This window comes from Neopelma chrysocephalum, unplaced genomic scaffold, assembly GCF_003984885.1.
Source record: "Neopelma chrysocephalum unplaced genomic scaffold, ASM398488v2 Primary Assembly neopelma1_92, whole genome shotgun sequence".
In the NCBI taxonomy this organism is placed as follows: Eukaryota; Metazoa; Chordata; class Aves; order Passeriformes; family Pipridae; genus Neopelma; species Neopelma chrysocephalum.
Window position 1 is genome coordinate 1,559,186 of NW_020897754.1, and position 15,401 is coordinate 1,574,586.

Consider the following 15,401-nt stretch of genomic DNA (forward strand, 5'->3'; position numbering starts at 1 on the left):
CATTAACCTTAATATTCATAACTAAACATTAACCTTAATATTCATAAATAAAAGTGAGATAAATATGCCTTTGGGTTTGTTTCAAAGAAGCATGAAGGGAGCACAAAACCCCTTGAAACTTGCAAATTAAACTTGGTAAGCATTTAGTCAGAAAGAAATTTTAAGTGCCCAGATACTTAAAAAATAAATAACTGCTCCTTTACCAAGTGGAATTAGGTGGCCATAATGGAAATTTATTTCAGTAAAACATCAAGGGAAATATCTAAAGAATACACACTGGATATTTAGTTTAAGTAGAATTTTACAGCAGTGCAAAAACAAGGGTAATATCGATGTGTTCTCCAGGAGAGAAACCATGAACCAGCATTTCCAGCTGCACTGACAAAGCAGATGCAGAGAAAAGTGACTGTTCTAAAATGGCATAAAATGAAGGAGCCAAATAGAACATTACAAGAAGCCCTGCCTCAGATATCACAGCTTACTTATCTGACCACACAAGTCACACAAATCATGAACACTGATCTACTTGGGGGGAAAAAAAAGTCCATAAAAGCACATATATAAAAAATAATCCAATGACCATTCTAGAAATAGATGTTTTAGACAGCAGGCTGTTTGGTCCCAGAACCATCATTTCCAACATGATAAACACTCTCAAACAAACATTGCAAAACACCACATTCCCTTGGCCAAAAAAGCTTTTATATCAGCTATGCCACAGTACAGTACATTTCTGGTAGGAAAAAATGCAACTGGGAGAGTTCTTTGAAAGCCATTCCATGTTCTGTTTGCAAAATACTCACCTGAAAAGACAAGCCTTAATAAACTGGTATTTTTTTTTCCACATATGGAGTTCAGCAAGGCACAGAAAATTGTGCTACCTGCACGCCATGGCCTGACCTCCACTTCCACCAACACAATTCTCTCATCAGACTGGACTTTAGCACTTCCTGTGGGCTGAGGAAAACCTCGCAGCTCAAACTAATGTCATTTTTTTCCCCCCACATACACACACATTGCAGCACTCAAAACAACCCAAGGGTTTCCAGTCCCAACACGGTTCTGTATAACCGAATATTCAGCTTTATAGGTAATAGAATATTCTGTAAGTTGAATATTCAGGTTTACTGTGTGAAAGACCATGTGTAGCCCATGGTAAAGGTTATGATTGTTGCTCCTACAACAAGTGGAGAAGAGTGTTTTTAAATATCTCAGTGAGACGTGGAGGCACACTTTGCAGACTTAGGAAACAGCTGTGTTGTTTCACAGTCAAAAGCTGTATTTTTCCACCTCAGGAAATACAGGGCTGTGATACTAATTAATGAAATATTGATGTGGGTTGAACAGAAGCACGTCCAAACCCTTCAATTAAGGTGAAACAGGGTTTTCTTCCTGCATCTGAAGGTTAAATTGAGGAGTTGCTGTTCTTTACTTCAGGAGAGAACCAATTCACAGACCTCATTTGAGCCACATTCAGCCCTGTCCTTAACACCAACTTATTTCCAAAGCCTAAAGCGCTGTTAGAAACTGTAAATCTGTGCATTCACAACATCTCAGCAAACTCTGTCTTCCACTCTATCTTTTCTAACTGTGGATAAAGTAAGAGAAAGCACAAAGAAAAACAGACCATCCTATATAATGTCTCAGGAAAAAACTGCTGAGGATGAGAGAGGAGAAGACTCCCAGAACCAGTAAAATAACTCAAGTTTCTCGTACCACAATACACTCATTAAAAAAAACCAAACAACTTTACATTGTACTTCATATAAAGAGTACAGAGATGTCCCATTTCCTCACAGAACTCTTGGAGCTGAGGGGATTATTCTCCACGAGGCAAAGCCAGCAATTTTCTGGGATAGTTCCTCACCTATAAAATCAGGAATAATTTGCTGGCACGGCTTTTGTTCAAGGGGCAGCCAAAGCTGGCACAGAACTGTGTATATTCTTGCTAAAGCATTAATTAAATGACCACTTCCATAAGTGTTGGCTGTGAAAAAGCTCTCAACAGTAGTTTCCATTATTACCAATTCTTTCTGCAGTCGTTACCCCCTCCTTGTCACAGCCCTGCTGGCAAAAAGTGGGTCAAATCATCCTGCAACATTCCTCAATTCCCAAAATACATTTAAGGGTAGTTTAGTATTTGGGGAAAGCACCATCAATGTAAAAATGGCTAATGAAGACAGTCTTGCAAATTAAAAGCAACATTTCCAGCTGTGATCATCATCAGATAAACTTTATACATCATTTCAGAGGGGTCATTTCTGGAACTAATACAAAATTTATGGACAGTTCATAAATATGGAAAGAAAATAACCACAGCCACACTTAACTGTCTTTTTTTTCCAGTAAGTTAAATAAGCAATTATTCATTTAGGAACAATGAAAGATCTGTTCAAGTGTTTCAAAATCAATGCCATACTGTAACACGACAAAAGAGCATGTGACAGTATTTCATATTTCAGATTAAACAAGATTAATTCAGATTTTAAAGCAAACTGAATCCAGCTCCTAAGGAATTATTAGGAAAATTAAACTGTGCTTGTGTTGGAGTTGGGGAAAAGGTTACTCAACACTTAGTTTCATCAACATGGCCACTGAGAAAAGAAACTCTTGAGTTCTGTTTGAACAGATTTTCAGCTCAGTGAATCTGAGCTAAACTTTAGCCACAATCTCTCCTCTTTCTGGGCAATTTAATTTTCTGCTCCTGAAATGATAAGTACTTCAACAGAGCAAGAAGACCTGTACTTACAACTCAGTAATCTACACAACATGGGCTGCTGACCCTGCAGAGTTAAATATTCCCTAGAAACATTTAATTAATTTTTTTTGTAAGAAATATAATGAACTGGCTCCTTATACCAAACTCACTGGTCTAAGCTACCTGAAAGTGTCACTCTTAAATATTATGGTGAGAGATCATATTTTATGGCCTTCCTTGTACCATAATTTGAGAAGCAAAGACAGAAATGGGGGTTTTTTTGTTGTTTTTCTGTTTGGTTGGTTTTTTTAAACATAGCCAGTACATTTAAACCTATTTTAACTCTAATGGAATTGAAAAATCTAAAGCTTTCAGTGTGGTGCTTTAAAAGAGGCATATGAGATCCAGGTTAGGCAAGAGAGAAGGTGAAAGTTTTCCTTTGCTTCTCGAAAGTTTCACTAATCTCATTAAGGGTTTAGAACAGAAAGCACAGCAGAGCAGCCCCAGTCTGCCTGATGATTTTCCCAGATCTGGGAACACATTATGTGCCCAAACACACAAATCACTCAAATGCAGAATTCCTAAATGTGAAATAAGTGCTTACTTTGGTGCACTAACCTCAGAAAGACTTGGGGTTTTTATTTTACCCTTCTCCAGCTTTTCAGGAAAAGGAAAGCTTTTTATACCATTTAATGCCATTTCCAATTAATGCTTGACTGAAGTACAAGTAGGTCAGCCATGTCCTCCACAACCTAAATGGGACTGAAGTTCAAGGAAACTGGGACAAGAGGCCCCACGAGCCGACAGTTCTTCCCCTCACAATTACCATTGTATTTTTGCAGTTAAGAAATGTGCCATCACTGATTGCAGAGCATTTCAACAGCTGGAACCTGCACATTGGCAAGAGTCAAAAGGCAGAAAAAATAAAAGAAAGGGAGATAATCTGAAGTTCAGTTTAGTGCTCTCTCGAGAGTGGAGTCTGAAAAACCCTACTGTTGAAAATTTAAGTATGCAAGACTATTTTTAATATATATGGTCCAAAGTGCTTAGTAAAAGCAGTAATACAAACTGCCTTTTCATTGAGTAACTTCAGCATTTTAAATGGTTACACAGGGATTCTCAAAACCAGGGTCAATTGCTACTAAAGGTAGAATTATATACCTTTTTTGCTTCATGAATTTAATTTATGTGTGATAGTCATAACAGCTGAGGAGAGCAGGCCCAAATAGCTTCAGAACAGAGCGATCACATTTCTTAAAGCCATTTAATTTATTGCAAATCACTCTACACGTGGCAATCAAACTGAAAAACTGCACAATGTGAGACTCCACAAAGTCTGGGGTCATTACATTCAAATGCAGCATCACCTGTTAAATGAAAATAAAAATTCAGCTGGTACTTTTGCACGATGCAAAAATAAAATGCAATGAAATCATCCCGGAATTACAATATCAAGCTTGCACACACTCAAAAGGAACGGCTTAAGCCAGATTTCTAACGTGTACTTCGTGCATATAAACCATATATATGTGGTTTATATACCACAAACATATAAAAACAGCCTCTACAGAGTTTTTGTTTCACCAGCCTAAAAAAGGGCTGATGAGTTCAACAGCTGCAAGATGAAAGCTTCAATTACGCAGAAATACCTTAAAAGTTGAACTGAAAATAAGATTTCTGCTTCCCCAAGAATAAGAAAACCAAGTCATGTGCTTGCTCAGTGAATAATAAATTTCACATTTCACTATCTTTATCATATCAGTGGAAAGAATAAAATAGATATGTAAGATCTTGAAATATTCAGGAAAAAAAGGCTTAGACAAATAAAGAAGAAAATGAATGACAACGAAGAAAACATGACAAAAATGGCCCATAAAAGGATTTTATAATATTTACAAGCCACATATACAGATATTTTTCATAATCATGTCACAGTTCAAGCCAAGAACATTTCAGCTGAGAACAGGCATTTTTCACTTCTGGTTCTGAAGGCTTAAAGCTTTAATGGAGCCATCTGATATGAACATAACCAGAAAAAGCAGGCCTGCCCCTAGAAAACCTCCTAAAGCTCAGAGCACACAAAAGAACAAAATTCAAAAGTATTTTTAAAATATTCTTTGGAGTATTTACTGAGGTTAGTTCAGAACATGCAAAATGTTCCTTCTTATGTGTTTCAGGTATAATTATAATTTAAAAAAGGAACACTGGATGATGCATCAGTCACCCCAAAAAAATGAAAATAGGTATTACAGTCAAAACAGTTGTGTTTTACCACATCTAAAAAATTGCATTAGTAAAGAATGTGCTATATAGAGTATTCAAGAGTTAAATAACCTTAAGTTGACTCCTTAAACAATGTGCATTTATTCTGTACCTTGTAATTTATGAAACTGAAAATGAAATGTCCAACTCTCGACACCTTCAAACAAATTGCCTCCCTTTTCCCCTCATAAAATTTGAATATTCAGTATATTTCATAGGAAGAGAAAATGCTTTATTACCTACTTTATACTTGTCATAATGTCTTAAAAACTGTGGCTATAATTCCAACTGAAAATGCCGATTTGCAAACAAAGAAGGCTGATGTTTATTGATCCTGTCATGGGCTGGTAACACTTTGGCATTGGAAACTTTTGGCTGCGTTGGAGTCTGACAATCCATGAGCTTTACCTGTGACAGAGGACAGTTCACCAGGCTTTGTTTGTCACTAGGAAAAATCCAATTCAATCAAAAATTAGTCAATCAGGAAAAATCCCCCCATTCACAGAAAATACAGGTCAGAGCTGTTTGCATTTTTAATGCCAGATTTTAATTGGGAAGTCACCACAATAACTGTTCCATCCCGGTGTAACTACCTGGTTTTTATCATATGATCATAGTTTTATTGTCACACCCCCTGGCAGGAGGTTTGTCCTCTTTATTTCCCCCTCAGCACTTGCATTATCATCTCATTACAGTCACACAATTATTAACTCTGCAATTATCTGACCTTGTGCTTAATGCTCCTCTGAGAGCAGGAGGAATCCAGTGCTGCAATTCCCAATCACAGCAATGATCAAGGCCCAAATGCATTCCAAAAGAAAGGAGGGGAGGAGAGGGGAGAGGGAAAAAAAGGGGGGGAAAAGGGGGGGAAAAAGGAAAGGAGAGGAGGAAAGGAGAGGAGCTCCTCCTAATTTCAGACACAAAGTAATCAGAATAAAATTATACAGAAAGGATTCTTTTAGCAAAACACTTCTGGCTCAAGGGGCCCAAGACAAAGCCAGCACTTTTGCCTGTAAGATGAAGGCACTGAGAGCTTATCCCAAATTCCCAAAATCTCTAAAATCACCTTTACCAGTCCTCTAGTCAGGGTATTTCAATAGGAATATCCCAAGAATATATTCGATGATTTCAGGATCTGGATGCAAGTTACTAAGTGACTCTTCAGCAGCTCAACACAGATAATCAGGAATTCTGTATCAAGTTTGAAACTCTAGGAAACATCAGAAGAAATTCAATAACAAATTGTGAAGTGAATTTTCAAGCAGGTAACTTCTTGAATATTTAAGCTTTAGCTAAAACTTCCAATTATTCCATTTTCATTTGATGCATTTGACGTGTGCATGTCAAATCCCTACTTGTACTTGTCTTTCACCCAAAATGATATTTTTTTACTTAAACCAGAAAAATAACTGGGAAACAAGATATAAAAATGTCTTTTTAAGCTTCTGTAGTTCCATTTCCAGCACCTCTTTCAGTATTCACAGCTACATAAAGCAGTGAAGCACTTGAAATTGGATGATGGTGGATACATGGAAGACATGACTTACATTCCATCTTTTTTGGGGGCAGATACTACAGATAGACTGAGATTTTTCACAGTACTCCATATTTAAAACTTGCATCCTGATTCTGATGTAAATGCTTAGGTGCAATATTTTTTAATCTTAAATTTAAATTTGTTTCATTTTACATTAATTTTTAAAAATCTATTAAATTAAAATTAATAAAATTAAATTAAATTTTAAAATCAATTTAAATGTAAAAAAATTCTTTGCACATTCCAATAATTCTCACAAGCCACTTCAGCTGCATAACTAAAGCAGCTCCAATTTAATTCATTCTGGAAGGCACTGCAGAGATTCCTGGAGGATTGCAACAAGAGCTGACCAAGCAATTTAACAATAGCAGGAGTCTTAAATGGCTTATTTCTCCCCATTTGCAGGGTTGAACAGTGCACAAGCCAACTGCTATTGCATGATAGAGGGTGTTTCACAAGATTTTTATTAAAGTTTTCTTTCTGAGATCACATAACTTTGCTCTCTAACTCTTCACTGCAATAAGAAAATCCAAGGATTCACGTGACACATTTTCCCTTGGCAAACTCAAAACACATTTTGAGAAGCGTATTTATAAAATCTTCAGCTTTTCATGGTATTTTTTCCTCCCTAATCAATTGCATTCCAGTGTGTATCCTTCCTAAATTAGATACCTGACACGTCCCTGAAAATTTATAACGTTTTTATGGGATTTTTAACTCCAAAACTGAGCTACCAACATCATTCACAACTCGGATAAATAATATCAAAAGGTATTATACTTGGACAGCGTTATTCACCCAAAAACTGTAGTATTTTATGCATATTTATGAAATAAACACTGGAAGCACAAAAAAAACCCATAAAATGTGCACAATGAAAATACCTTTAGATGTGTTGGAAAACATGAAAACCTGCTCATCTCTTTCCATACTTCCCTGCTTTGCAGTGAAACCCCTTTTAGCATAAAACCTGTTAAAATGATTACTGCAAACCCAGTAATTTTGTTCAGCAGCACATTCATTACATGCTAAATTTAGCCCCATTTTGCCTTAATTACAATTACACAAAATGTCTCTGCAATACCTAAGAACAAGCACGAACAAAGGTGCTTCCTATGTGGCCTCTTTGGCAGGAGAGGGGAGGAGGGATAAAGGGGAATCTCCTGTTCCAGTTTTAGTTTCTCCACAATGAAAAACCCCAGATAACTGGAGAATACATCACATTTTATCAGCCTGATCAAAGTCTAAAGCAAAGAAACCTATAGGTTGTCTTGCAGAACCCAAAATAAATTCAGAATCAAGGCATGGTATTTGCTTTATCTCTTTGTGTTTATCAGTTACTGGTCTTGACAATGATCAACATTTGCACCATTCATGATACTCACACCACCCACAGGATTTACATTCTACTAGGAATTATGGAATAGCCTCTAAACCAAGTGCTAAAAATACAGTCATTTGATACAGACTAAACCCACATGTTGCTCTCTGATACAGGGACACTACAAGCAAAGCAGCTGCTTTAATACTACTTTGGACAAAGGATTTCTTAGCCAAATTCAAACCAATTTTAAGATCAAATATAATTTCAAATCATTTTTAAGGTTCACCTGCAGATCCGTTAAAACTACATGGACTGTCTTTTAATCTCCTCAAATTTGTGTTTACAAAGATAAATAATAAATTGGGTCCCACCTCAATAACAGACAAGATATTCACGATATCCAGTGAAGGGAGCAATTAAGCAAAGAACAGCACAAAATGTCCTGCAATAGTGTTCTGTCTGCTAAAATGTTCTCTGCTGGCCAATCTGAGCACCTGCTTCAAAAAAAAAAAAAAACAGGTGGAATAGTACTTTACTGAGAAAAGCGAAGAAAGCAGATCGGGCTTAGAAAAGTAACAGAAGAATCCAGTTAATTCTACTTCTAGAATTCCACTAATTCTAAAAAAAAAGGGTGGGGAAAAAAAGGAAAAAAAGAAGCGAAAAAAAAAGAAAAAAAAAAAGAAAAACCAAACAAAAACAGGTTACAATAAGTAGCTTTTCCAGTCTACGAAATAAGAGAGCTGGCATGGGTTTTGTGTAGACCCAGATTTTACCCTGGGAGGGGAAAAAAAAAAAGGGGGAAAAATAAGAACATTCTAAAAACACAACTTGATTCTTTCCACAAATTTTGAAAGTTAAGTATTTGAACTGGAATTCAAAGCTATTTCTTCAAAACTTGGTTTAACGACAATGTGCTACCAGATTAATTTAAACATTCTGCTAGGAGGTTCAAAAAATTATTTAACACTTGATTTTTTCTATAAAAACAGTATTTCACTACATAAGAATAATTACAGCATTATACCTTAGAAACATGCACAAATGAGTATTCTCAAAGTTAAAAGACAAGGACTTTTGGCTCCTTTCTACTTGGAACTTGTTCAACTTTAAAAACGCTTTCAACTGTCTTCTGGTCCTTCCACACTAAAATATTTTAAGCAAAAAAATCAAGAAAAACCCAGCAAGTTCACATTTACATTTATGAATTTAAGAAGATTTGATACTTATTATCTATTCACCCGTGCATTTAAAATTGGTAAAAATCAAGGACCATAAATTTAAGCACATCTTCAATTTGCTGAACTATAAAGAGTTTGAGGGTAGAGCCTTGAGTCAGTAAGTTGTATTTGAGCAGCTCACGTAGCACAACTTCAGCTGCCAGCATGAGCAACAATTTATGTATAAATTGTATTTATACACACTCCATTTTCCTTACTTTATTACATCCTGATTATCACTGGTGAGTAGAAGTCACACAAACAAACTTCCGAGCTGGTTTAACTAGTTACAAGATGTTTTGCTAACACAAAGAATAAGCAAGTGCACAGACAACACACAAAGTCTGAGACCCTAAAAAGACAGGCAAAAAGGTATTTTCATTGTTAATGTGCAAGCACACAAGTAAGAGATTAAATTTTTGCCTTTGGGAACATAAATCCAGCCCGTTCAACACCACTGAAATTCACTGCACATGTCCCATGAGTGAAGAGTTTGTGTGGGGTTATAATGGAGGTAGAGAGGACTAAGTGGCCAAGAAAGGAGTGGTGACACTTCTGCAATAATATTTGAAATATCAGCTGCTTTAAGGAACACTGGCACTCCCCAGACATTCTGGAACATCTTCCAACGGCTCTTACTGGTATCTAACAGAGACCACCAATACACACCCGACAACACAGAGCTCTCAGCTGCTCCTGCAGCTGCTGCTGCTTGAAGGAAAATGCCACATTATCCTGGAATCCTTTGGTCCCACTGATGGGTGTTCCATGCTTCCCTTTCCCAGCTCTGACACTGGTGTGGAATTTAATATCCAATACAGTGACAACATCCTAACATGGCATTTAACATATTATCAATATTATCACAGATTTATCATTTCTCCCAACAAGAAAGCAGCACTGCTCCACTCAGCAGGGATCCAAGGATCTGTCAATTTGCCAGGAAAGCCTCTATTAAGGCAGAGGATGGGAGCCATAAGTCAAACTACAGAGATGTCCTGTTTGTCCTATGACTCATGGCAGACCATTTATTGAAATCTGTACTACCCATTACAGGACACATTAAGCATATTCACCCTGCACCCTTTATTTAACATGTTAAGTCAGAAACTAGGAAAACAACAAACACACAAGCTTATTATATTCTTTGTCATATTCTTTTCACTTCACAGTCTGCATCTACATCACATCTATAAGTTTTATGTCAAGAGATTACATAAAATGCAGCCTTTGTTGCAGTAAAACTGTTTGGAAGAAGTATTTAATAATATGATTTGATAAACTGTTCTTGTCCCCACCATTTTTGCTGTATTGTACTGTATTGTACTGTACATTTTGCTGTATTTTGTTGTATTGTACTCTGGTTTGTCATTCACTGGTTTAGAGTATGTGATAAAAGGCACAGAAGGTTGTTTAAAATAGTTGGTCTGGAGATGCCTTGTAATTAATTCTTAACTCAAAGCAGAGTCCAAAAAAGGGTTAACAACATGCACTGACCCAAAGCCAAACAATGCAAGATACAGGTTTCCATTATTACCAAAATATTTACAATACCTTCTGTACACCAGAACAGCTTTTAAATATTTGCATGTTGTAAAAGTTGAACCAAACCACCTAATTTGAAGCCTGAGAGACGTTTTCTTTTTGTTTCAGAGCCCATTACTGTGCAGGGTTGCAACAGCCAGGCCACTTCTACTCCTATTTACTAATTAGGGCTGGTGCTTTCTCAAATATTGACACATCCTGTCCACCAAGGATCACAGGGCTCTACCCACACACACAAGCTCAGCAGAATCACCCACACTCCAGGGACCAACATTATCAGAGAAATCTGGACTGTTCCCTTCCCCCAAAAAAGGCACCTTGGATAACACACAAAGGAACAACATTAAAGCCTCGTGACACAACTGTAGATCCCAGAATACAACAGAATTTACCATCAACTCCAGGTTGTCGACCCCAGTGGGTCAATCAGCCAGGTAACATTCATATTAAATATGTCATTTATTCAACCACAGACTCAGAATCCTTAAGTGGGTTTATCTCAGTACAGTTACATCACAGTTATTTCCTGCTTTCTTCCTTTTCATCTCCTGGGAACAATCCATCATTACATTAAGTCAAGCCAAAAATCAGTAACTGGGGTTAGGTTGAAAGGAACAATGTCACTTCTTGAAGTTCTGGGGATTAAGACAGAACTGGATTTAAATCCTGTGTTACAAAGAAGTTGTTAATCTCACAGACTGGTCTTGAGTTCAAGCATGAGAGGCTTCATTCCAGGCAACAAGTAAGTCATTAAATCTTGGTATTTTTTTAAAAAGCAGACATTCCAAGAACCTAAAAGACACTAATGTATCAGCTTACATGCATGTTTAAACAACTCTGTTAAAGAAAAAAAAAAACCCAACCAACCCTTCCATCTCCATCTACTGTTCTCCTGGCCCATTGGATGAGAAGATGCACTTTTTCCAGGACCTGCTTCTCCCACAGTGAGAAAACCATTCACCAACTCAGAAACAGAAAGCTCAGTTAGCTACTTTTACTAGCTTTTCACCTTTTTTTTTTAATTACCTTTTAGCTACTTTGTATTACTCCCACGGATTCATACAAGCACAGGCAATTTTTGACTGGCAGCAGCACTGCTAAGCATTTTATCCTCCTCCAGTTCCTGCAACAAGCACAGAAATTTCTTGTACCACTTCAAGTTGCAGGAGCCTTCAGCTCATTTTAAGCACAGCCAGGGAAGCACAGAATGGACAGATGGACATTTTTAAGCAAGTGGCTCACTCAGCTCTAGAGGAGGAAAAGGCACCCATATGTTGTATAGACAGACCACGAGAACAAAACTTCTCATGTCTAACCCTAAATCATCCAAACACGTCAAAGAACAGGTTCAAAATACTGATTTTCAGACCAACATTCAAGTGCCTTGATACAACAAAAGAAAGCAGACATCTACCCATTAGAAGAAATACATCATCTGGGTGTTTTCTGAAGGTATTGTTTAAAAACACTCGTTGATCACAACGATCACAGTCAGAAAGCCACGTCACTATGGTGGTACATCAAAGGCATAAAAAAGAACAAGTAGAAAAATACAATGAATTATATACCACAAAGTAAAATCAAGCTTTTCTTGCAGAGATGACTTGTGGAACGGAGAAGCTTTCTCATTACCCTACAACAGGTTATAAAAAAGGTGAAAGAACACTTAAGGCCATCCACACAGACTCACAGAGCAAACACCAAGCCTAGCAATCATAAATGCCATCTAATTTGTCAGCTCAATATTAATTACTGCACCTACTTGCAGCACACCCTCTCTAAAATGAGGAAAAAAATCACTAAAAAAAAATCCCAAACAGTTTTGCCTATCAACCCTTAATAAAGTATTTAATCATTTGTGCTTCTTTCAACACAGATATTGTTGCTTGATTTGTGGTATGCAGTTCAAACCCCAGGGCAGTTTTTAATGTTTATTCTGCTGTGGCACTGAACAACACACAGACCTGAGCCAAAAAAAAAAAATCGACCCCAGATCTGTAAATGACTTACTTGGACACAGAACAGCAGCTGCACTCCTCACCATACCCAAGCTGGGGTATATTGTGATCAGAGACCTCCAAAATGATGCTGCACTGTGCTAAATAGACATTACACACTTTTTACAGTCATAACTGGAAGAATATAACTATTACCTTCGAAGGCAAAATGCAAGTTTGACAAAACACCATTTCAGGCAGGTACAGGTATAGAAGAGTCAGCACATTAGCCCTCGGTGTTAATAACCTTAATAGTGAAGAATGCAATTAAGGAGTTTTGCCCATCTGAAATACAGCTGGCAAACTGCTTGAGGTGCCTCTCACCTTTAAGTCATCATGTCCTGTGTGTCCCCCCGCCCAAGGAAGCAACAAAACAGTGTTTTCTATCAGTCTCGTGTCACAGACACACGAGAATGATCCTTTTGTTGCACTAAAGCCCAGTTGTTTACATAATGCAGTCTTCACTATGACTATATATAATGCACTATCATTGTTTTAACTTTTAAAAGCAGTGGGAAGGTTTTGTTTTCAGAAAAGTGCTGAACAAATGCTGGAATTAGATCCCAATTAGCAGAAGGGGATCCTCCCCCCACAAAAGCAAGAGAAAAGAGTCTCATGGCAACCTTTTAAGAAGTCTTTCGGGGGCTGTGGAACACAACAGAAGAAAACAAAAGTAACACATCCAAAGGCTCATTTTTCACCCCAGTCTGGGTCAGGTGGAAAGGATCAAACTTAAACAAACAGGTGCAGCGGTGCACTAGTTTTAAATTATCCTCACTATTTAATAAGTAATCTGACGGTTCAAAACTGCAAGGTTACATTTAGTTTCCAAAGGTTCAGCTTGCAAAGGGCAGCACTGCATCTTCCTGGCTTCCTTTGCTGAGAGGGCAAAAGGGTGAAGGCTCAGAAGGATGAATCCCTCAGAAGAGCGAATCTCTCAGCTCCTGAGTCAGTCCAGCCCGGGACAGCCAGGCAGCTGTACAGATCCACACAGCCAGCACTATACAGACCCTGTCCTTCCCTGACCAGGTAGCCCCGCTGCACATAAAGGGATGTCTGTCTCTCACGCAGTTTCGGGAGATGAGGAGATTCTTTCCAGGAGCCAAAAAAGGGAAAGTCCAGAAAGAAGGCGGCAACGGCAAGACCACGAAGCCTGGCTTAGCTGGACACTCAGAGGGGTGTGAGCCGCTTAAAACATCACTGTCCCCCCTGGAAACACCTCCTCCCACCAACCCAGCACCGTCACCTGCCAATGGGTGATTTCACCACCCAGGGATTTCACCGCCGGCAGGAAAAACCCACCCGCCCGAGTGTAGGGGCTCCATCCTCGCCCTCTCTCCCTTCGCCCCCCTCCCAAAGCCAGCGCCGTCCGAGGGGGTCACTAAACTTCGGCGAGCGCCGTGCTCTGCCCTCCTACAGGAACCGAGCCAGTGTCGTCATCCCCCGCCGGCTCCAGCCCTGCCCTTGCCCGCCGTGCAAGGAGAGCTTCACCTTCCCCGCGCCCTCCGCACGGGCAGCGCCGGCCCCTCCGCCGGTCCCGCCGCGAGGTCCCCGGGGCTCCTCGCCCGGCCCGGCGCGGCCCGACCGGACCCACCGCCCGCCGTGGATCGCAACCCCGGCCTGCACCTCTCGACAAGGCTCCAGCCTCACCTGCAGCGCCGGGAGCCGCCTGTGCGCTGTGCCCGGCGGGGGTCGCGGGGTGTAGGGGGGTGTGACCAGACAGGGAGAGCGCGGCGGACGCAGCCGGGCCCCAGCGCTGCGCTCCGGCCCCGCTCCCGCTCCGCTTCGATCCGCTCCGCTCGGCGCCGCCGCCGCGACTGCCGCCCCCGCCCGCCCCGCGCCGCCGCGCCCCGCCCCGCCGCCGCCCCATTGGCTGAGCGCGCTCGGCGCCGGGGCGCCCATTGGCTCTCTGCGGCTGTCAATCAACGCCGCTTCCTTAAGAAAGGGGGTGAGGCGGGGCTGGAAGGGGCGGGGTGCGTGTGCGCGCGCGGCCGGTGCGCGAGCCTTGAGGGGCGGCTGTGGGGGAACACCTCGGGATGGGGGATCGGACACTGCGGGGACGCCTCGGGATGGGGGATCGGACACTGCGGGGACGCCTCGGGATGGGGCTTCGGACACTATGGGGGCACCTCGGGATGGGGCTTCGGACACAGTGGGGACACCTGGGGATGGAGGGACTCCGGTCTCTCCTCGGGATGGGGGATCGGACACTGTGGGGACACCTCGGGATGGGGGATCGGACACTGCGGAGTCACCTGGGGATGGAGGGACTCCGGTCTCCTCGGGGGGACGCATCCAGGTGTGTCCCCGCAGGACACCTCGGGGTCATCTCAAGGGGCTCCGGTCACCTCGGGGGGGGATCTCCGGCCACCTCAGGGGTCACCTTGGGGAGGGGGGACACATCCAGGTGTGTCCGTGCAGGAGCCCCGCGGAACGTGGTGGGGATATTTGTTTTAGCCAGGATTGTTTGAAGTTCCAAGCAGGAGCCACCGCGGTGACCTTGTGCCGTCCCTTCAAAGTCTTCGCCTTCTCCTCTCCTAGTTCCTGCTGTTTGGCTGCCATCTGCCCTCCTCACCCCCGCTGTGCCTCCGGCGCTGTCCCCCGGGACAGCCCGGTTTGAGGACAGCACGGTGGGCAGGGCTGGAACACAGTCCTGAGAGTCCTTTCCTCTTGGCCACGGTTCTTATGCAAGAAGGATCCTGCATAGGATCAGGATCGGCGCCAAGCCTTCCTGTACTCCTTCACTTAGTCTGTGACTCATTAACTTAAGGAGCTTTAAATTCACTGGGAACTTAGATCAGCTCTGTAGGATTGTGAGACC

General features: G+C 40.9%; 1 protein-coding gene across 6 annotated transcripts in view; it reads right to left on the reverse strand.

The window, feature by feature from the left end:
• The window catches only part of PACSIN2 (protein kinase C and casein kinase substrate in neurons 2), a 41,669-nt gene extending 27,287 nt beyond the window's left edge, over positions 1-14,382 (reverse strand). For 2 of the 6 annotated variants that reach the window (XM_027693524.1, XM_027693522.1), the window contains exon 1: positions 14,231-14,382. The gene's annotated coding sequence lies outside the window, so the exon portion shown is untranslated. Of the gene's footprint in view, positions 1-8,192; positions 8,286-14,230 lie in introns of those variants that run through there. The other 4 variants (XM_027693527.1, XM_027693525.1, XM_027693526.1 and 1 more) reach the window with 3 other exon arrangements.
• Between the last annotated feature and the right edge of the window lie 1,019 nt (positions 14,383-15,401).